The sequence below is a fragment of the Tachypleus tridentatus genome, chromosome 10 (genome assembly GCF_004210375.1).
Source record: "Tachypleus tridentatus isolate NWPU-2018 chromosome 10, ASM421037v1, whole genome shotgun sequence".
Lineage (NCBI taxonomy): Eukaryota > Metazoa > Arthropoda > Merostomata > Xiphosura > Limulidae > Tachypleus > Tachypleus tridentatus.
Window position 1 is genome coordinate 97,283,844 of NC_134834.1, and position 24,608 is coordinate 97,308,451.

General features: G+C 31.2%; 1 pseudogene; it reads right to left on the minus strand.

Moving 5' to 3' along the window:
* The window catches only part of LOC143228416 (uncharacterized), a 48,860-nt pseudogene that overhangs the window by 18,636 nt on the left and 5,616 nt on the right, over positions 1-24,608 (minus strand).

Below are 24,608 nucleotides of genomic sequence, written 5' to 3' on the forward strand. Positions count from 1 at the left end.
GTAGGTTGGCAGCCATGAATAGTAACCCATTTTCTGTGATGTAGTTCTTTAATGCTAATTATTGTTCATCAGGACATGGCTATGTGTGTGAAGATATTGAGGTTCATATGGACTTCTCAACCTTGGACAACCTAAGAAAAATGAAAAACTGTGAGATAACCACTACCAAATAAAAAAAAATCATGGATGTCCATGTTTTAGAAACTAGATAAGTTATGATTAAATAATTGCTTTTTATGTTTACAGGTATAAGGAAGCCATTTCTGATCTTACTGTTGTGATACTATGGGTGAAAATATGCTAAATTAAGCAGAGATCCAAAAATTCTTTCAAAAGTCACTTTTCATGGTTGCATACATGTATATTCAAATACTGGTATTTCAGATTTGTTTTGTATCAAATCTAGTAAACAGTTTGCAAATTATGATTCTTTAAGGAGCACAGACTTCCAATGGTCAACAAAATGACTGCAATTGTCTTCACAGTTAGACAAGATTTAATCTAAATTCAAACTGTATTTATTTCAGAGAAATTATCACACTAAAGTTGATGGCTACAGCATTATATTAAATATATTGTAGACTCAATTAAGTGATAAATTGAACTACAATGCATGAAAACTAACTAGTCTGTTCTGATTACTGATGAAAATGGACAAACCATGTATGTTTAAATAAAGATATGAGGGTGAATGTGGTGACAAACTTCTATGCTCTATTAATAACAAACTAAGCACAGTAACAGACATCAGTTAATCAAGTAAAGCATATGGTGTTGCTCTATGGTCAGGGCTTCAGAATACATTGAAAACTCATTATCACAAGAACTATGTATGTAAATAAACATCAAATACTAATTTATCAGGTAAACCTGATAAGGAAGTGGGGGGTCTTCTACCAAACAGGTATGGTGTTCAACTAAAACAACAGTGCCTCTGTTATGGAGAGCTATGCAGGCTGTAGAGAGAAAGGGAACACTCAGAAAGATGAAAATCTGCCTATTTAAGCCACTCAGTTGTTTCAGAGCAAGATTCATCTGTTTGAGAAATGTGATGAAGGAGCTGAAAACTGGACAGATGAAGTGAAAGTGAGTACAAGGCACTCTGAGTGATCTTTATGCCATGGAAGCCCAGTAGCACAAAGGCTGCATGAACCAGTTCTTCTCAACAGCTGTTTATTGCCTCAAGAAATAGAAACCTCATCTTATGAAGACAATGATTCAGCACTAGAAAATGCCATTAAAGCAATGTGTAAAACTTAAAATCATGTGTGAAACTTGGCATGTTTTTGAAGAGTACATTAAGGTGCCAAACTTGAAAGGATTCATCTATCTGGCAAACTAAGGAGACAATTCAGGGGATAATTTCTTGTGTTATCATTTGCAAGTCTTGTAAATGTATTCACCTTCTAAACAAACACTGCAAAGATGCTCCAAACTTTCAAAGATGATGATCTAGATAACCTCTCTTTTAGCATTAGAAAAGTATCCAAGCATGTGGCATTTAAGTGTAAAGTAATCCCTTTTGACAGATCTTGCTACAACACCTACACAGAACTGAATATGAATACTGAATCTGTTTCAACAATATTACAGAAATTGTTGTCTAAAATATCTCAAAAAATTCTTCAACTCTTTGCCAGCATTGTTTATTGGAAATATTGTAATGAGTGTTGCCAAAAGAGAAGAAACAAATCTGCAGATTGGAATTAGTGTTAATGGAAGATTCAAAGGAATTGCTGAATCATCTGTTTGATTACAATGTTACACAAGACAATAATGAAGTGCTTTGATTCAAGAAGACACTGATGTAGCAGTGTCAAGTGATCTCTCTCAGTAAGGTACATCAGATGAAAAGCATGGTCTAGTTCAAATCATTTCTGATAATTTTGATAGTGACATATTGTTCATGAATGGCAAGAAGTTAACACATTCTCTGGCAATGATTATCATATGCCCATCAGATACTGATGAGTCTAAAGCACAAAAGACTATTAAGAGACTAAAGAAATAAGAAAATGCCCAACTCAAAACTGATATGGCCCAAATAATCCAAGAATGCCAAGAATAGCTAGTCCAACAGTCATATCAGAGGTAGAAATCCACCAAGCAGTGTCATGCAAATAAGCTGAAGACACTGACTTTTGATTTTTTTTCCATGATATGCTCATCAACAAAAGCTGACTATGTTGTAACTTCATACTGCAAAAATGGTTACAATATGAAGGACATATTAAGACCCAAGACCAAAACTGTACTCCTCCTATTGATAGATATGACACCGCAGACCCTTTCACAATGCTGTTAAACATGATGAAAGTGCAACAACTATCAACAGAGGCAGAGCAGGATTACATTGTAATCATAGCTGAATAGCAGTTATAACAATTAGCTCTGTATGTCCAGTGGGAAAACCAGACTAAATTTAGGAAAATTTACCAAAAAAGACTAGATAGAATGCACTTGTTAACGAGTTACTGTAATTCTATTGGAGCCTTTATGGATGAGTTCGAAATTAAAGAAATACTGAATTCAGTATTTAGTGGTGTGCAAAAACGTTGAATCACAAGAGATATCCATAGTAATGTCAGAGCACTAATGATACTGGTAGAAGAGTTGTTTGTTGTTGTTTTTTTGCCCTTGTTTGGAATACATCTGAAAAGCATTGCTAATCTCCTGAAAGCATTAAAAGATATTGCTTTTCAAAGTAAAACAGCAAAGCACTGGATAGATTGTCTCATCAAACCAGTCTTTATAATACCCAAGTACACCCTTAGAGTACAAGAAGGTGATTTGGCCATTGCATTTGGCAACTGAAAAGATATGATTCAATTCTATTTGCAGCACAGCATGTATAATATGCATGATATGTCTTGTATTACTTGAGATTAATTGAAAGCTACGACAACAACTCAGGAGGAGACTGGTACCATTAACATTCAGCATGTGATGCAGTGGAGACTGGCATTGTTCTTGTAATTGTTAATGACACTGACATATAAATACTTTTGCTGCACTTCCATTATCAGAAAAATATATCATGTGAGGTATTGATGGTTTCTCCAATCCAAGGATGAGGTGTTCTTGATGTGAATGTAACTCTATCGAAGCACAGCAATGTTATCCCAGATTTGTTGGCTGCACAAAGCTTAATAGACTGTAATACTTTGGCATCATACTTTAGAGTTGGCAAGTTGATGGTTGTAAGAATTCTAAAATCTTATAATTGTTCACTTGACCTTCTGGGCACTAATGCAAACTTCTCTGATGTTTAAAAGCAAATTATTTGTTTCACTTTGTCATGTTACAGTCATTCTCAGTGTCAGTCTATGTCTGAGGCTCACAAAAAAAAAAAAAAGGAAAAAAGGATGTGGCTGTCAAAAGTCAGAAGGATTAAAGCCTGTGCTCCAAAGCTCTGTTCCTTGCCTCTTACTCGTGAGACATTCCGAAATAATGTAAACAGAGCTCATCTTCAAGTAGCTCTTTGGTTCTATGCTCTGGACAAACTTTTACGTTACCTTAGATCCTACAGATTTTGGATGGTCCAGAACCTCTTGATCCAATGCACTGAATACAATTCCATACAAGATGATACTCCACTCATTCCACTAGAATTTCTGAAGCTCATTCATTGTTCATGCCAAACTGCACATAAAAAACATCTGTACAAGTTCTCATGCACATCATTCTGATCATGACAGACTGGAAACATCTGTCACAATGAAAAAGTCCAATCTTTGTCAGATAAAGTGAATGAATGTGATTAAATAAGCCTTCAAGTAACAAAGAGAGTAATTTTATACAATGAGTTGATTGTCATATAAATTGATAGACACATATCATTCTAATCTAGAGTTATTTGATTTAATATTTTTATATGACAAAAATTCATTCTAAGGGCATTTTGGATGCCATGCTTGATTTTGCATATGTCTACATACAGCATCATAAATGGCTTTTTCACAAGCAAAATCATAAAACAACAGTTGATTCATGTTTATAGCTCATCTAGTTGTGAAGATACAGATTTAAATGAAGTTTTCTGATTTGGTTGTGACCATCTTGAATTTTTTTTTTTCTCAATTTGACCAAGGATGAGAACTCCATACCAACCTATATTTTTCACAGACATTTTGATGAACAATAATATGCATTAAAAAAAAAACTATATCACAAAAAAATGGGTTGGGTGACTAATTGGCCTTTGGATGCCATACTGTAGTTACATAAAGCTAGTACTGAGCACATGCAATTAACTATAGTGAAATAAAAAACCTGCATATGTTAAATGAGCAGACCTTCTATAATTTAGTAAATCTTTATTTTTTATTGGGTGTGACTCCTATACCAAATAAAACATGGAAATTAGTGAAATTTATAAATCAATTAATTACCAAGTTCATTTGTTAATTACCTTCACATGAAACTTTGATAGCACGAACAGCCAAAACTGTAATCATTGGAGCTTTCTTATTATATTTGTGAGTGGTGATACTAATAGGTTAGCTTAACAACCTTAAATGTTCAAAAAATAATACAAAATCATAAGGGTTATAATTTAGATACTTGTATAACTGGAATAATCAAAACAGTAATAATCAGAAAAACTAATTTCAGTTAAAGAGGTGAACATTCGTGGAAAAGAACAATGAGTCTGTACAACACCATCCCAACATTGCCAATAAAAATGTATATATTACTGCTTGGGACCTGCAGTAAGGCATATTTGTACCCAATCCCATGAAGTTGGTTGACATACACATGAAAAGTTCATGAAAACACCAAATTTTGCTTTACTCACTGAAAAATTGAGCTAAAAATTCTTCGGGTAAAAAAGTATCTTTATATGTACCAAATCCCATGTAAATTGGTCAGAATATGTTATAATACTGTAATTGTTAATTACATTTTTGTAGCATTATGACCACTCTGTATTCACTAAAACATTTTAATCTGTTAATGTTAAACTGGTAAAGAAATTGTGTGAGTAACTGATCAACCCCCTCCCCCAATTATGCTTTTTTCTGAACTCTGACCTGCCATAAAAAGAGGACTCGAAATGAGCAAATATAACTCTTTTATAGTCAATGTGTTGGGCTCATAAAATTTCATATTACTGCCAACTTTTATCTTAATTACTGTAAACATTACTGCACAGGAACCCACAATATACATTTTAGGGTTGTTTGGCCTTTGACCCCATAAAATCCTTAAAAAGGCCTAAATAAAAAAATTAAAAAGATGCCTGTGCACATTAGTTCTCCATCAGATTTCGAGCCAATGGCAGCCAAGTGAAAAGTGTTTGAAAGACAAAATAAGAAACAATATAAAAACAGTATTTCTCGCTGTGGAGAAAATAAATAAATTACTTTTGTGATGTAAATCAAGTTAACTGTAAGTCTGATTTATTATTATTTTACAAACGATCCTCTTAGGTAACCAACTACAACAGTTATTCAAATTCATTGCCCATTACTTCCAAAATATATAATTTTTTAAGTTGTGTGTATATGTGTGTTTGTGTACATAAAAGGTTTTCATAGCACCCATTTTCCCAAAAAACCTAATAACACAAACTTTTCTCTACTAAAGTAAATCTTTACTGATAAAATTGTAGAATATTCTTGTCTAGTAAGCTGTGCAGAATGTTAACAAATAATACCTATCAGACACTACCTGTCAAGGAATATACTTAAGATGACCAATAACATTTTTCTACAAGAACTTTAGAAAGAATATTTCATATCAGTCATTAATCAGTTTAATGGTAAATTGACGTGGCTATAAAAAGTTTACTTCAAGAGTCATACAGCTCATAAATATTAGTATACAATTATAAATCAATGGTGTAAAACTGCTTCTTAACCCTTTCTTAATGGTTCGTGGATCAAATACGTAATAAGAGCCCCATATCTGTTTCATCTGCCGAGATATGGCTTATGTAGTGAATCAAACACAGTGGCCTCTTTCACCTCTTTCCATTTTTATAAATGGTCCCTTATATACACTAACTTCAATATATGACATATGAATAACCAATCAAATGCTTGGAATGTGCCCCTAGTGGCTTTCTCAGCCATTTAGAAGTTCTAGAAAAGTCACTTTATTCTTTCAAGTCAAGGTTTCATGCAAGTATGTTGTATCTTTAGGTTTGATAAAAATGACATACTTTTTTAAAACCTAAATACAGCTTAGTTATTAAGCTTAATAAATTATAGTGGAATTCTGTGGTTTCAGTATAGTTATTTATGATGTTTTGGTTATTTCAAATGTATATAAAAAAACCTAAAAAACTGCATTTTGTTTCACATCCTCTATGTGCCAAAATTAAACAGGATTAGCAACCTGTGATAAGCAGCAAACAAGTACAAAGGTTGTTGTAAATAGACGGGTGCACGTGCACTGCTTCATCAATGCAACTTCTATAATTTTAACCAGGCATGACTGGAAGGTCAATATAATAAAAATAATATAAACAGATATAATGTTATGAGACTTAAGCGATTCAGACTAAACATTCGTGTTTTTGCATTATAATTTGTAGTCATTCTAGAATGAAAAAAGCATAATTAGTGTTTATTTCCTGCTTTTTCTGGTGGTTATGAGGTTGGTCAAATTGACCCTGCACAGTTAGGATAAAGAAAATAACAGAAAAAATATAAAATTTTATGGAGAACAAACATCTAAAATGTACTTAGAAATTTTTAAAAATTACAAAAGTAATATCTGAGATTTTTAGGAAAAAGAATACATTTTTAATCATAATATAAAAATCACTTCTCACTCAGACTTGTAATAATATAAAACTTGATATTTTCACAAAAAAATCTTTTAGGGTTTGAAGGGGTTAATGTTCTTTTTTTTAACTGATTAAGTAATTCTTCCAAAATAGTAAATAGATTTGGTTTATCTTTCACTTTATCCTCAGGCAATAAACCTAAGGCAATTGCTTTAAGAAAGTTTATACCCGCAATCACAATAATCATACTGACACATTTGATATATGAAACTGAGCCTTAATTTAAGAATTAAAATGACTATAATGCTTAATCAAGACAGCTCACCTTTCTAAGCATATTGTTATTGTTGACAGGCCTCTTAGAGGCTTCTATATTTGTATCGCTTCTGAAACTGTCCATATCTAAAGACATTCCACTTTTACCACTTCCACTAGGAAAGCGAGATTTACCAGAAAGTTCTGACATAGCATCTTCATCTTGGTTTAGAAGTTCCCGTAATATTACATTTCTTGATGAACCATTGGAATTGTCATCACCGGTTGCAACAGACATTTCTCTCATTTCTAATCCATTTTCAGGACTTGTAGCTAGATTACTCTGAGAAACATTGAATATTTTTGAAAATGGAGAATTTCCAGAAGAAGAGTCTGTTCTCTCAGTGCTCTGAGTCAATAAGTTCCTAAGCTTTGGATTGGTTCCAAGTGACATTTTATGATCTGATAAACCTATCAGAGAGATATTTCTATTACCAGGATTAACATCTGATATGACACAAGTTTCATTTTCCATTTTTTTCAGTCCCATTGTCACAGGAGTTGCTCTTCCATTTGAAGGTGGGCACTGAAGAGAACTAAATGAGAATGAACTAAGTGTAGCTGCTCGACCAACACCAGTGCTTCCTGAAGAGGTCAACTGAGGGGTTGGAGATCTTGATCTGGTGACATTTCAGTTGTGAAGGCACTGTTAGACAACTGGACCTGCTGAATTGAGCCCAAAGTCATCCTACTGTTACTTCCACCACTGGCACTAGTGGCTGGGAAAGATTGGATACAGTGCTGTTTGTAGGAAGCCCTTCCCTACTGTTTTCTGTAGTCAGTTTCCAGCTTGGTGATGGAAAAGGTCAAGGCCGTCATCCAGGCTGAAGTCATGATGTGCCAAGGCAATGATGTAAGGCTAGAATAGAGGGAACTGGAACAAGAGCTATTAACAGTAGTGACTGCTGTGGCACTGGAAGTAAGGATGCTGGTACCTACACTGCTAGATAAAGAACCTCCACTGGCTGAAGAACTACCATTATTTTGATTAGCATCTGTCAAGTCAGGATCTCTACTAAATAACAAAAGAATAACAAACAAATAAAAATGTGCTAGTAAATTTACTAAAACACAATATTAACACACAAGTGTTACATGATGACAATACTGACACAAATGTTAACATGAAAATGTATTTTCAATAGACACTTCCTCCACATACTGATCAGGTATCTTCCTACATATACTTGCACTTGTGATAACTTCAATTTTAACAAGACAAGACAAAAATGTGCACTGGAAGTAGGAAGAATGGTTTGGAATGTGTGTGAGGAAATGAATATGTATTGGAAATACATTTTCAGATTAAGAAGTTGTTAACTTTTAAGATGATAGCTCACTCTACACACAGATTAGCTAGAATCCCACCATAAATTGGTGGAGGAGCCAGTGTACCTAGATAAGCTCCATTTAGAAGGCAGATAAAGAAAAGCTCACTGAGCATGACACCTGATGGTAAAGGCACACCCATGGTAGACCACATTTTGTCTTGACCACGGAATACTTTCTGCCCAGAATGTGGAGGAAAGAGGCAAGTGAACTCCACGTATCACCAGAATGGATGAAATGATAACATGACCATCTGAGCACTTTCACACAAGCAGTTGATGAACCCATTAGTTACACAATATGTGTGCTTGCCTTTACTCCACTATACAGATGCTGGCTTGAGGAGGAAAGTACATCAGTTACTGAAGAGACACAAGCTGCAGAAGAAAGACGATTAGATGAGGATCACGTTTGATGTACGTTATGTGCTCACCTGTTCTCAACTAAAGAGACTGATTGCAGGAGGAGGGCACAAATGGTGTGAGTTACAGTTTAGTACTGTGGCTCACATTACTCTGAGAGTGCCAATGCCACATCGCTTCCCATTGTATTGTGCCAAGCTAAACCAGTAAGGAGTTTCCTTGGTCCACTATTCTAGCACTTACGAATTGGTAAGTGGCAAAAGTCTTCCATGATCCACTGATGAAGGGGAAGAAAATTTGAGTTAGGAAGACCAAATAAAGTACCCAGATTCTCATCAAATTTCCTGCCATAAAGATATTTCAAAAAAAGCAAGAAAGCACAAACAAAAGAAGAGAGCAGAATATTTCCCTGGTGCTGGCTTCTTCCATGACAGTCCATGGAATAGGTTTGGTTTGGATCAGACAACTGAGTAAATATGTGTACCAGGGTAATATCTCAAATGGTCTTATAGAATATCCCATCTTGCAATGGGTACTGGTAGATCAAGAGCAGATGGTATGAGTGTTTTCTGTATGTTGGCTCAATGCAAAATTTGGTTAAGAACACCTACAAGGCAACACTAGGTAGTTTGTGGGATCCTATTTAATCAAAAGGACTCCTGTTAAGGAAGTTGTGTGTATTATTCTCAAAGATGGCAGAGGCACTGATGAATGGCAACCAGTGGAAGCTGAAATCCATCAGCAGACAAAAGTGCAGATGGTGTGAATAATGAGAGATGCATGTATGGAGAGTAACTCACATATGGAGGAAATGTTTCACACTCAGTGGAGGCGGATGCAAGTGAATGAGAAAAGTGGTGAATAATATGAAGAAATCAATCTGAGGAGAGAAGTATATATGTATAATGGAAAAAGGTGTGAGAAGCATCTAAAGAAAGAAAATGAAACTGATAATAGCAGATGATAAAGATGAAGTAAGACTGGAGAGAAAGATGCAACAAAAGCAAAACACCTAGAGCTCAAACAGGGCATGTGAGGGAGTGTGCAAACCCCTATTTAGGTCTCATTTAGGCATGAAAGTCAGGTGAGGGGTCAGAGAAAAAAAAAAGCAAAACAGATAGAATGTACAGGGAAGGAAATACACTGGAACCATGAAAGAAGAAAGGCCATAAACAACAAGGCAGAGAGTGAATGAACAGTTTGATTAAAAGAAGAAAAAAAAATGAAATGTGTTACACAGTATGACCAAGTAAAAAAGAATGGTGTGTTGGTCAATGATGAAAGACCCACCACTTTCAATGACAAATAAACATAGTGCAACAACAACGGAATGGGCAAGTCCCACACTGGAATATGTACAGAAAATATTCTTTAAGAAAAAAGGGATATATGAAAGTGAAGCAAGACAGAGGGAAAATATGATGGAGGAATACAGGTAGGAAGTGAATGATAAGCATAGTTTTAAACTTTCGACAAATGACAGACAATAAGTCAAACCTGATGTGAATAAGCCCAGAAATGTATGTTTGATGCTCATGAGGAAAGGTCTCAGAAATTGTGCCTCTCACATTATTGATCTATGAAGCAACCATGGAGTTGAATAAATGGAATACAATAAAGTGATTGATAAGTAAGAACAGGAATCCTTGACGGAGTGAAAACTTATCCCACATCCAAATGTCAGAAGTTCTGCCTTTGTCCAGAGACAATCCCTTAATCACAGGAGGAAGCATTGGTGAAGAAGAGGGAGAGAGATCTGGTTTGAGAAGCAGTAAGAGAAAACCAAAAGTAGTATAGAGATGGTTCAGTCACCATGACAATTCCTAAAAGCAAAAGAACTTCTCACACGGGAAAAAATAAGAAGTGACAAACAAGGTGACCAAAAATGTTATTGTTTGCAGACGAATAGAAAAGGGCTAAACTCAGATAAAAAAAGAGTTGAAGAAAACTCCTAGAAGTAGCAAATATTTAGTAGGTATAAAAAAGTACTTAGATCTCGGGTTAAGTTCTCCCTCTCCCCATAGCTAAGTAGCCTCCAGTAAAAGAAGGTAGGAACAAAGAAAGAAAACCATATGAAAGTGGGCCAAGAGAACTCAATCATCTAAGAAAAGAAATGTCAGTCCTGGACCAAGAATTTGGCAAATGAAGGCCCTCACAATGCCAAAAAGGACCAACATTAAATTGAAGGAAAGACCAAAGAAATGAGGAGACATAAGTATGATAATTAGAATGTAGAATAACTATTAAAGACAAGCAAGAGTGGTGTGAAGGAACGTCTAACACATCGACTATAGCCAACAAAAGAAATAGGAAGAAAAGTGAGGAGAAAGACAAAGAGAAGAAACACAAATTGGCTGTCAAGATAAAATGAGAACAATAACAGTAAAAGAGATGGGTAACTGACAATAAGGTTCATGAAGGAGATTTCTGGTGGAGAAAAAAATGGGAAAAATAAAGGCCAAGAACTAGGAATGAAAAGTTTAGGGGTAAACCAATCCAAATGAGGTATGGAATAAATGGCAATGTCAAGAAAGAAGAAAAACCTAAAAAGATAATGAAGACAGATATCATATAATGTCAGTTCAGGTAATCAGGAAGAAATTAAAGCCACAGAAGATATCCAGGCAAAAAAGGATAACTCAACAAATACAATGTACACAAGAAGAAGAAATACAGTAAAATTAATGGAATCTAACCCAATAAGTCCACTACAACAGGGAAACAAAGTAAGAAAGGATGGAATAGAAGAAGTGGAAAAGGTAAAGTTGGCAAGATATGGTCTGGATTATGTATAATGATTGGTTTGTTGTTTGAATTTTGTTTAAAGCTACTTGAGGACTACCTGTGCTAGCCTTCCCTAATTTAGCAGTGTAAGACTAGAGGAAGGGCATCTAGTCATCACCACCCACCTCCAACTCTTGGGCTACTCTTTTACCAAAGAATAGTGAGATTGACCACCACGTTATAATGCCCCTACAGCTGAAAGGGTGAGCATGTTTGGTGTGATGGTGATTCAAACCTGTGACCCTTAGATTACAAGTTGAGTACCTTAATCACCTGGCTATGATGGGCCCAAAGTTGGCAGAAAGAAGGGAATAGAATAGAAGATATGTGAGATCTTGGCTGAGACAAATGGACTAAAAAAGTTATAATGGTAGACTGCTAGCAGGATATCACCCACATAGCAATATTCTCAGGGACTGGATCAATGATGTGAAGCCCCCAAAAAGGAGAAAGATGTAAAGGCCTGAAAAATGTATGATAGGAAAAAATGACCCAGGTCAAAATGGTTCCCTACTGAAAAGGCACCAACAACAAAGAAACCATATATGCAGAACCAAATTTGAGAAAAAAAATACAGGCTAAAGTAGATAAGAAAAAAGTGAAGGGTACTGGGAAAATTCTCTCACAATAGCTGTAGTGATTCTCTGAGAACTGATGTAAGGAAGAAAGATATAAGAGAAGGTTAAATGGAAAAAACATTAGATTAGGGGTCCACCACCCCCTTCTGGTATATCCCAACCAATTGTAAGAACAAGTGAGCTGATTAGAGGGCCACAGGGCCATGACAAGAATCTCCCAAATAAATATGAGATTAACAGAACAGTAATAATCCAAATATCAGTAGAAAAAACAATGGTGGGAAAATAGTGCCTGTAATAAATGAAGATAGGTGAAAAGAAGTAAGTGTCAGAAATAAAGAACACTAACATAAGATCAAATTAGGCCTTGGGGAGTCCTCACATTGAAAATGGGAATGACTGGCAAACTCAAAAGGTGGAAGAAGGTGAAGAAAACCTCATCAGTCAATGAAGGCTCAGTAATTGCAGTAGAAGCCAAGGTAACATCTAAAAGAGAAAGGTTGTACCCTGATACATGCAACCTTCCAGAACACAACAGCAGGTAAATCCATCATCAGGATGTCCACACTTGAGTCCCATAAAAACATTTTAGTTGCTGGTGTAACCCTGAAGTGGTAAGGTTAACTCCAAAATACATTGCATAGAAAAGTTCCTCAAAACTCGACTGCAGATATAAAGGAGCTTGAATTAACTGATAGATTAGAAACATTTGTTGGTTGAACAAATCAACAGGAATTTAAAATAAACCACTTTGAGAGGAAAACAAAGTCTAACATGTATGAATACATAAATCAAAAAGCATGTCTGAACTTGAATACTGCCAAACAAAAAGTGAATATTTGGTAGAATAGTGTAGAGGGAGTCACATAGGTCAGGTGAGCATAGTATGCTACTATTGGTTAATAGATGATACATGATGATTAGCATGAAAATATATTTTGAAATGTATTATTCCAACAAGGGAGAAAGCAAGGCTTGTGGCATGTGTAAAGAAAACGTTTGCATACAGAAGGCAACACTCAATGAGAATAGTTAATCTTGTAAACAGAGGTATGTAACGTATTGAGTATACAATGTTGAGGAGTATTGATACTTTATTAGATTGTCTGTTTGTTTGTAGGTTAAACACAAAGCTACACTATTCATTTGCTACAGTTAATTTTTTGAACAGTGTAGCTTTGTGTTTAAACTACGAACAAACAGATAATCTAATAAAAAATCAATGCCCTCAACATTGTATATTCAATATGGTACTTACCTCTGTTCACAAGATTCACTATTCTCATTCAGTGCTGCTCCATATGCTTATTTTCCAGCAAATCTTAGATTATCCAGTGTACAGTAACTCCTTAGCGGGCTCTGAAATAAAATAATAGTCCATCAGTTTCCAAATGTATTTTCATCACAAAATGAGTTAACTCCAACAGATAACTGCAGCAATTTCTTCAAGGCTATCAAGTTAGTAGCACGTTTTAAAGTTATGCAAATTTGCCTATATGTACACTGATGGCCAAAATTTTTAAGGCCAATGAACATAGAAAAGAAAAAATATGCATTTTGCATTGTTAGCCAAATTGAATAATTTGGAGAATAAATAAGTGCAAAACCCTGATTGAAGTATCAATTCAAAACATAGAAACTAGGTTTAACAAGTGTTCAACATTGACAATTATAATCTTTTGGCACATTTCCATCCTAGCTTTGAGCTCTCATGGCTTTCAGGTATTTTGAAAAAATAAGTTTGAATAAAAAAAAATGACCACAAAGAGAGAGAGCACACAGCAAAATCCAGTATAGAATCTCCTAGTCAAGACAGGAAATGAAGACGATTATTTCAAATGTCTGCAAAAATTGGGGAAAAAGTACTGGACATAAAAGTGTTCAAGTAGTTAGTGTTTTTATACTAAAATCTCTTGTAAATCTATTCACAGTAACATATTTTCAGGCACAGGTTTATAATCAGATTCCATTTCATTAAATACAGCTATTCCATCACTTGATGCAGTCGAAGGTTTGTTTTTTTTTGTCAATTGTAAAAAATATGCTGAGGACAAAAGAGGAGGAATGTTTCATGCAATCTTCAAATGAGTTGTTTTCTTGAAATGTAACAGTCATAATGGGCTCTAAAATAATTGTTTTAAGGCTTCAGTTATTTCATGAAGTAAACTCTGTTAGATTATATCATTATTTAGATAGGAGTTATTTCAGTGATTTGTATTATGTTTTTTTTTATTTTTGTAATTCATACTTTACACTTAATTAGTAGCTTTTTTAATTGATATTCTAAAGTATCTCAATCTATAATGGATTTGTTTTTTAAGTTTGTTTTGTGGTTCAATACTATGCACATATATAAAATATGTACAGGGATGTTTTATATACAAAATAGAGGTATCCATTTGAAAAGTAACGCAGTGAAAAGTCGCATGACTCTATACACTTTAAAATTAATACATTTAATATACTCATTCTAATAGAAAAACATCCATTATTATGCTAAATAACACTCAAAACAAGAAACATGCTGCTGTAATGATAACAACGTGTAATTTCAAACCAGCATTCCAATTGTAGATCTTGTTTCACATTAGATTTTATAAAATAAATGAGAATAAATTTATGGATTAAAGCTGTCCAGAATTTTATGAAAGCTCAATTTACAAAGTTAGTTCCTTCAAGATAATACAAAAATCTTAATTAAGAAAATCATGTCACAAAGTTGCTTTTATTCCAAATTTTAAAAAGAAACAACTTCTGACCTCAATCAATTAATACCGTGTCAAAGGTGGAATGGAAAGAAATGCCTTAAGACCATTGCTCTAACATCACTTTCTATATCACTATTTCTCTTTGAAATCTTTGATAAGTTTATTTGATAAGAACTTCAAGTTTAGCATGCTTCTAACATGCAGTAATAAACTCACGTTTTATATTATTATTAACTTAATAATTCGGAAAGAGCTTCATTCTTATTAAATCTAACAACAGTAAGTTTCTAAAAACTAAATAAACTATCTTCCTACACTCTACAAAATTTTCCTGATAATTAGATTCAACAATGATTTACTCAGTATCTAACTTACCTGATAATTGAGTGTGTTGCCATAATAAATTCCTGTTCACTCGTTAAAGGGTTACAGAGGACTCTTTTACTTTTGGTTTGAACGTGAATGTATTTTTCGTGAGCAATTCTTAGTCGGTAAATGCCACTGGTGTTGCTGCCTACCTGAAGGGCTAAATTGTTTAAGAAAATATATATGTATGTATTGTAATGAATATTAATTGTTTTCACAATCAATGAAGTCATACATTTTGCATTTCAGTTTTTAGTGCATGGTTAATAACTTTTCAGTACCTGGCTGGGATCTTAACTAGCTTGAAATACAAAGGTATATGAACAGAAAAGAAATAACATTCACTGTTTCAAAGAATCAAAGACCTTACAAACTAAAGGTTTAAGGTTTTGTTATTATAAAAATTTCAACATGAGCATTGATTGTACTAATTCCTCTTGAAATTCCAATTGTGTTTAAATCATTAATGGAGATAATAATTCAAATGAAGATAAGCCTTTTACAAAAATAAATAATAGCTGAAGGCATGAAAAGAAACTTGATATAAAGAATAACCAAAGCTAAATTTTCTGGATTGAGCAAACAAGAAATGATAAGCATGTCAGTTGGTAGAAAAATACGATATTTTTTCTTGATGTCTTTTCCTATTAAAATTAGAGTCAATGATACATCAGTGAAAATGTCAGATTTCATGAAAAGAACTAAAAGTAATAGATATAAAACAAACAAAATTAAACTTAGCAAATAAATAATAGATATAAAACAAACAAAAATTAAACATAGCATAAATTAAAAGTAACAGATATAAAACTAACAAAATTAAACTTAACATAAATTAAAAGTAATAGATATAAAAACAAACAAAATTAAACTTAACATAAATTAAAAAGTAATAGATATAAAACAAACAAAATTAAACTTAGCAGTAAATTAAAAGTAACAGATATAAAACAAACAAAATTAAACTTAACATAAATTAAAAGTAATAGATATAAAACAAACAAAAATTAAACTTAGCATAAATTAAAAATAGATATAAAACAAACAAAATTAAACTTAACATAAATTAAAAGTAATAGATATAAAACAAACAAAATTAAACATAGCATAAATTAAAAGTAACAGATATAAAACAAACAAAATTAAACTTTACATAAATTAAAAGTAATAGATATAAAACAAACAAAATTAAACTTAACATAAATTAAAAATAATAGATATAAAACAAACAAAATTAAACTTAGCATAAATTAAAAGTAACAGATATAAAACAAACAAAATTAAACTTTACATAAATTAAAAGTAACAGATATAAAACAAACAAAATTAAACTTAACATAAATTAAAAAGTAATAGCTATAAAACAAACAAAATTAAACTTAACATAAATTAAAAGTAATAGATATAAAACAAAACAAAATTAAACATAGCATAAATTAAAGTAACAGATATAAAACTAACAAAATTAAACTTAACATAAATTAAAAGTAATAGATATAAAACAAACAAAATTAAACTTAACATAAATTAAAAAAAGTAATAGATATAAAACAAACAAAATTAAACTTAGCATAAATTAAAAGTAACAGATATAAAACAAACAAAATTAAACTTTACATAAATTAAAAGTAACAGATATAAAACAAACAAAATTAAACTTAACATAAATTAAAAAGTAATAGCTATAAAACAAACAAAATTAAACTTAACATAAATTAAAAGTAATAGATATAAAACAAACAAAAGTAAACTTAGCATAAATTAAAAATAGATATAAAACAAACAAAATTAAACTTAACATAAATTAAAAGTAACAGATATGAAACTAACAAAATTAAACTTAACATCAATTAAAAGTAATAAGTTTAATTATTACTTCATGTTTGAAGGCATGAAAAGAAACTTGATATAAAGAATAACCCAAGCTAAATTTTCTGGATTGAGCAAACAAGAAATGATAAGCACAGTTGGTAGAAAAATACGATATTTTTTCTTGATGTCTTTTTCTATTAAAATTAGAGTCAATGATACATCAGTGAAATGTCAGATTTCATGAAAGAACTAAAAGTAATAGATATAAAAACAAACAAAATTAAACTTAGCATAAATAAAAATAGATATAAAACAAACAAAATTAAACTTAACATAAATTAAAAGTAACAGATATGAAACTAACAAAATTAAACTTAACATCAATTAAAAGTAATAAGTTTAATTTTGTTTGTTTTATATCTAACATAAATTAAAAGTAATAGATATAAAAGAAACAAAATTAAACTTAGCATAAATTAACAGTAATAGATATAAAACAAACAAAATTAAACAGCATAAATTAAAAAGTAATAGATATAAAACAAACAAAATTAAACTTAGCATAAATTAAAAGTAACAGATATAAAACTTACAAAATTAAACTTAACATAAATTAAAAAGTAATAGATATAAAACAAACAAAATTAAACTTAACATAAATTAAAAAGTAACAGATATAAACAAACAAATTAAAAATTAACATAAATTAAAGTAACAGATATAAAACTAACAAAATTAAACTTAGCATAAATTAAAAATAGATATAAAACAAACAAAATTAAACTTAGCATAAATTAAAATAGATATAAAACAAACAAAATTAAACTTCACATAAATTAAAAGTAATAGATATAAAACAAACAAAATTAAACTTAGCATAAATTAAAAGTAACAGATATGAAACTAACAAAATTAAACTTAACATCAATTAAAAGTAATAAGTTTAATTTTGTTTGTTTTATATCTAACATAAATTAAAAGTAATAGATATAAAACAAACAAAATTAAACTTAGCATAAATTAACAGTAATAGATATAAAACAAACAAAATTAAACTTAGCATAAATTAAAAGTAACAGATATAAAACAAACAAAATTAAACTTAACATAAATTAAAAGTAATAGATATAAAACAAACAAAATTAAACTTAGCATAAATTAAAAGTAACATATATTAAACTTACAAAATTAAACTTTACATAAATTAAAAGTAATAGATATATATTATACAGATATATATTTGGCATAATGATTAATTAGAACATGCTTATAGCATGAAAAATCAAATAACAAAAACTGAGGTTTTATCCTTCTCTTTTATATATATTAATGCCTTAATTATTTAGATCTTTTATTTTATGAAAGTTTTTGGAATTCAAATTTTTTTGTTTTCAACAATTTTAAACAACTAAGAAAACTACCACAACTTACTAGCCAAATAATTTTAATGACAATGAAGTTAAAAAAAAACAACTTTATGTCAAGTGAACATTTTGCTAAGATTAAAGAATCCTTTGACATAATTTTCAGGATCAAAGAAATGTTTGTTAGAGAAAAGGATGGGCAAAATTAAGCCAACTAAATAAAAAACAATTTAATAAAATTGAAAGATAAAAAATATGCATTTTAAACATTCTCAATTTTGAGAATGCAATACATGTGTTATGATTATTTTTGAAGAGAGAAAATAACGTCTGAAATGTTTCAGAGTTAGAGAAGAAGGCTTAACTCAGCTGAGACAAGAGATGAAGAAAATTCCTAGAAGTAGCAAAATTTTGAGTGGGCATGAGAAAGTAGATAGATCTCAATCATCCTTCCCCCCTTAGCCGAGTAGCCTCCAATAAAAGAACAAGGAAATAAGAAGAGGAAACCATCTGCAAGTGGACCAACAGAACTCAATCATCTAACTAAAGAAAACCCAGTTCTGAGATATGAATATGGCAAATGAAGACCCTCACAAGACCAGTAAAACAAAAGAGACCAACATTACGTTGAAGGAAAGACCAAAAAAATGAAAAGAGGCAAATATGATAGTTATAGCATAGAATACCTATGAAGGACAAGCACGAGTGATGTGAGAAAGATGTCTAACACATCAACTATGGCCAACTGCATGTCAGAAGAGAAAGACCTCAGACAGGACTAGAAGGATGACAAAAGGAAATAGGAAGAGAAGTGAGTAGAGAAACCAAGATAGAAAAATGAAAAATGGCTGTAGGAAGAAAATAAGACCAATAATAGTAAAAGAAACGGATACCCACAAAGCCGTACATTTCTAATAGTCACTCCAATGAGACTGATGAAACAGATTCCTGGAACAGAAAGAATTAGAAAAAGATGAAAGCCAAAAACATGAAATGGAGAGTTTAAAATAGACCAATCCAAACGAGGTATTTAATAATCAATAATCAATTTAATAATCAATCAAAAAAAGAAAAAATTCTGGAAAATCAATGAAGAAAGAAGTCTTATAATGTCATCAGTAGGAAATGAAAAATACAGAAGATATTCAGGTAAAAAACAACAACAAAGAGCTCAACACATCTCATTTACATAAGAAGGAGTAAGAAAATTATTTTGGGTGAGTTCCAATAACTAGATGAATTAATGTTTAAAACTTACTTTCATTAAGATGATGTTTCAACTTATGAAGATCACTTGAGTGGCACAGTTCCTGGACAGTTCTTTCAACCAGGTCCTTGTTAAGATACTGGCTGTATGTTGAGGACACACCACTACACAGAAACATTAAATTATCGAAACTGTATGCATGTAAAATGTTTCAACCAGCTAACTATAGGCCAGTTTGCATTTTTCAACAAAATAAATAAAAAAATAATATTTTCCTTGTTTTCCTGTTAACTTGTTTCCTTCAGCTACTTTGTGAAATTTCTATCTTTGAGATATTAAAAAACTTGGGAAATCTATTTATTTTTTTTTGCTTTGTTTGTTTGTTTTAAATTTCATGCAAAAAAACTCCAGGGTTATCTGCACATCTGTTCCTAATTTAGAAGTGATAGCCTGGAGTGAAAGTAGCTAGTCAATACGAACTACTGCCAACACTTGTGCTAATCTTTACAAATGAATATTAGAACTGACCATATTATAATTTCTCCATAGCTGAAAGAATGAATGTTTGGTGTTGTGATTCAAGACTTAAATGAAGAAAGTGCACTAGGCCATCTTTTAGGCATAAAAAAATTTAAACACAAAAAAATACTACAAAGCCAAATAACCAACTTTCAAAAAATCTCTTAGCCATGATTTACAAAGTAAGTTTAACAGAAAAATCAGTGATACACTAAGAAGTAAACAACAGAATAAAAGTATAATTTAATGAATTTAGTTTGTTAAGTTTTATTTATATTTCTGAAAAAGATGCATATTAGAACTCCACATCAATCTCAACAACACAATATGTAGGATATATAAGAAGAGTGGTTTCTACTTGTACAGAACATCAACTGAAGGTTAAAACAAATACATTTACCTTGTATCAATGGCCAAAATTTTGCCTGTTACATCTAACCTTGTTGTAAACTGTTCGATACCAGATAAGCACTGATTTCGTTCACTTGGAGGGATACGACGGGCCACACAAAACAACAAGTTTTGAACTTCTGCAGGAAAATGCATAACAATATAATACTTTTAGTGGAATTTTTTTTTATTATTTGTGTATGTATGAAAGTTTAATGCTCTAAAATCTGTATGCTCATATTAAACATACAATAACCTGAAACAACAATAAAAACAAACAAACAAACACACTAATGTATCACTCATATACTTCTTTATTGCTATTTTTGTAATGTGTATAAGACATTTTCTGTTGACAACATTTATGTCTGACCTCCTAACGGGAAGTGACAGACTTTGCCATTCTTATTCACCAGCAAATCAGATTAAGGTTTAGTAATGAAAACAAAGTATGGCAATAGACATCTAACACTTGTGAGACAGAAAAAGGCACTTATTACTTGAACATTTGGAATATCCATATTCTGTCTTCAGCAAGATATATTAAACAAGGTAGCACATAAGATACAAAGATTTCTAAATTTACAAAGTTCCAACATTTTTAAAAATAGGAACTGAGATACAAAGTAAAACAATGAAATAAATTTTAAAGATTTTATGACAAGTGTAGTGTACAAACACAAACATTGTTTTTTTTTAACAAAATTATAAAAGTTCTTTAGAACAAACTTAAATGAATTGGATATTAAATAGTGTTAAGACTTTTATACAGGTAAAAAAATGAGTGGCAGGGGTGAGCAAATGGAAGAGTTATGTTAAGAATTCTCAATACTTTCTATTTGCAATTTATCTTTCTAGATATCCCATATAAATTCATTTTCGTTTTCAAGTATTTCAAAAAGTCAAAAACTTAGGAACAATGTTGTATCACACAAAAATAATAAAATCATCTTATCATAGATATCTAAGAGATTAAAAAAACACATTACATTTATTTATTTTTTTGGACTATATAAAATTCACAGAAACAAACACTTTGACATTACTACAAATTTCCAAAATGTGTAAATGAAATTTCTATTGGTAATGCCATTTTGATCACATAATAGCAGACATATAGATATTATTAATGTAAAAAAATTAATTGCAAGTCAGGATAATAACTTATTATAATGACCCAATATAGGGGTGTGGTTACAGAAACCTATGCTTAATCACAAGTTAGAAATATGAATAACCTGAACCTACCTGAAGTTTCTGATTCTGGACTGTCTGAGCGCTCTGTCAGATGAGGTAAAAGAACAGTAGAGATCTGCATGTTTTCGTACTGGGATACTCTGGTCTGTTTTTCCTCCATACTCTCTCCTGGATCCTCAGGAGGTTTTACCAGGAAAAAGACAATTAAAAGTTCGACTTTTACTTGTACCTGAGCCAGGATCTGAGGTCCAGCCAAACCCATTACCTGCAGAAACCAGGCAATAATATAAGCCTAAAGAAAAAAAAAGACAGTTTAGGTATTTTATTAAGTTTACCTTCAGCAGGAGGGGGTTTCCTGTTCTTTTACACATTGGGTTTGCTTCCAATGACAAGCATCATATGCTGCCTGACATCTCAACATCCTTTCTGCATAATTTGCATGAATGATGTGTATGTAATATTGCTTTTTAAGATGTATTTTGGTATGAATTGAAAGAATAAAAAATATTTAATTCCAATGCATTCTGTTTTGATGTATGGGCTTAGTATGTATTTCATGATGTTTCAGTTTGGTACACTTTGGGCTACAGTGTATGTTTGTTACAATACTATTGCTAGAAAATTATATGATGTTAGATGTATTGAAGCAGCCTATTTTTAACTTATTACAACTATGGTAGCACACAAAAGAAAACAAATCACACTATAGCATGTGACTCATCTAGGTCATTGCTAAGGTAATTATTAAATCCAGCATTCTACAGTATTTTACTGATCAAATGCATGAAACACATTATTTTAACTTCCAGGATGCCATGAACTTGTGACCAACTGTCCACCATGTACACGAAGGTTTCCACTTCGTTTAATAATATAAGAATAATAAGTGCAAATTAATTCCAAAAAAACATCAAAATTAAGAAAGTAGCAAGGAGTTTCACACAATTATGTTTAGTATTCTTTAAAATCACTTCAGAAATAAAGACATACATAGAGAAACACGTGGACTTTCAGGGCTATTTTGTGAACCTCTGTTTGATAATACTATGCAAAAATCTGGGGCTTCATTTCTCACAAAGACAGCCTACTGTATAATTTTGTGCTGAAAAAAAGTTTCACAATGATATTCAGAATAAAGTAAGGACATACAAAGTTTTATAGATAATGTAATATATACAACAATTACAATTGTTTCTACAATTTTAAAAATCTAATAGCTGTTCAAACAATTTTTTTCTAACCATCTGAAAAGCAGATTATTATATCTAACATTATAAATTTCATGTAATTTTATCTGCAGTGATATGACCTGCCAGATTTGCAAAGAACTATCTTCAATAATTACAAATCCTTATAGTTTGGAAAATTAACTGGTTGTTTTCCAATAATAATAAAACCATTAATTTCAAACTTTCTCTAAACAACAGTAGTACTGGCCAACTTGACTGACTTACATTAAGTTTTATATACAAATAGTGCCAGTATAGATTTGAGACCTCCTTTCTGGTGTAATTTAGTTGAATTCCTCATTTGAAACAACATAATACCTATAACTTAAAGAGTATCATAGAGTCTTTAGTATATGATCTCTTACAATTTAATAAATTAAATCTTAAAACTACCAACACCTTTCTTTCTTTAGCAAAATATCTAGGGTAAAAAAAAAAGAAACTGAAACTTAAAGCATTTCTTGTAACTGTTACCCATGTAACAAGTAAAAGCACATTCTACAAGTATTGTTATAGCATAAACATTTATCCGATAGCTGACCAATGATTATGTTACAAGACTGCAATTAATGTAATTTTAGTGTTACAGTAAATTACACTAAGGAAAATATAAGAATAATTTCAAAATAAGAGTAAAAAAATACACAAACCAGCATTGTTGTTTTTTTGTTTTTTACTCTTACTATAGTAGCACAATGTACCTGAAAATAAATTATAAACGGTGAACCCTGAATATGGAAAAAGTAGTAATTACAGTCATTTAAATCTTAATAATAAATACAGACCACATCAATAACCTAAATGAGGTTTGAGTCCCAACTGAGATTTTTGTTTGTGATGTAGTATAATTATATTTTCAAATACTTAAAGTTAAAAGTGTTTTGTTTTTTTGTTTATCATTTTGAACACCAAAGAAAAACATCTTTCAAACAGTTTTATTTTGTCTAAAGGTAATAAAATAAAGAAAAACACTCCCAGTTACAAATGTAGCACAGATTGATTAAGCTGTAGTGTGAGCTTGTTAACTGGTCTTGTGCAAAGATATCACAGATAACCATTACCTTTCTACCTCTTACCTATTGACATTGGTAACAAGTTACTGCTGAACCTTGCATGATCTCCCACATGAATTATGTTGTAAATACTTTTCCCCAGAAGGTCATCCTTTAAAAGCAAAACAAAAAACAACGGATTTTTCTATTCAGACCAAATGCAAAAAACAATTATTAAATGTTATTAATATACTTTGTTGTTGTTTCCTAAGCTTGGTTAAAGATTTATATACGAGATAAAATTTACCTGAGCATGTTTGTTTTTTAAATGAACATGGAACATTAATTAGTGATAACATTTTCTATGATTTACTTTAAAAAGTAAAATCCTGAACAATGAGTATTAAATTGACACTGTAATATTTATCTTTTATGTAATATCTATCTTTTATGTAATATATATCTTTTTATGTAATATCTATTTTTTATGTAATATCTATCTTTTATGTAATATCCATTTTCATGTAATATCTATCTTTTATGTAATATTTATCTTTAATGAAATATCTATTTTCATGTAATATCTATCTTTTATGTAATATTTATCTTTAATGAAATATCTATTTTTATGTAATATCTATCTTTTATGTAATATCTATCTATATGTAATATCTATCTTTTATGTAATATCTATTTTTATGTAATATCTATCTTTTATGT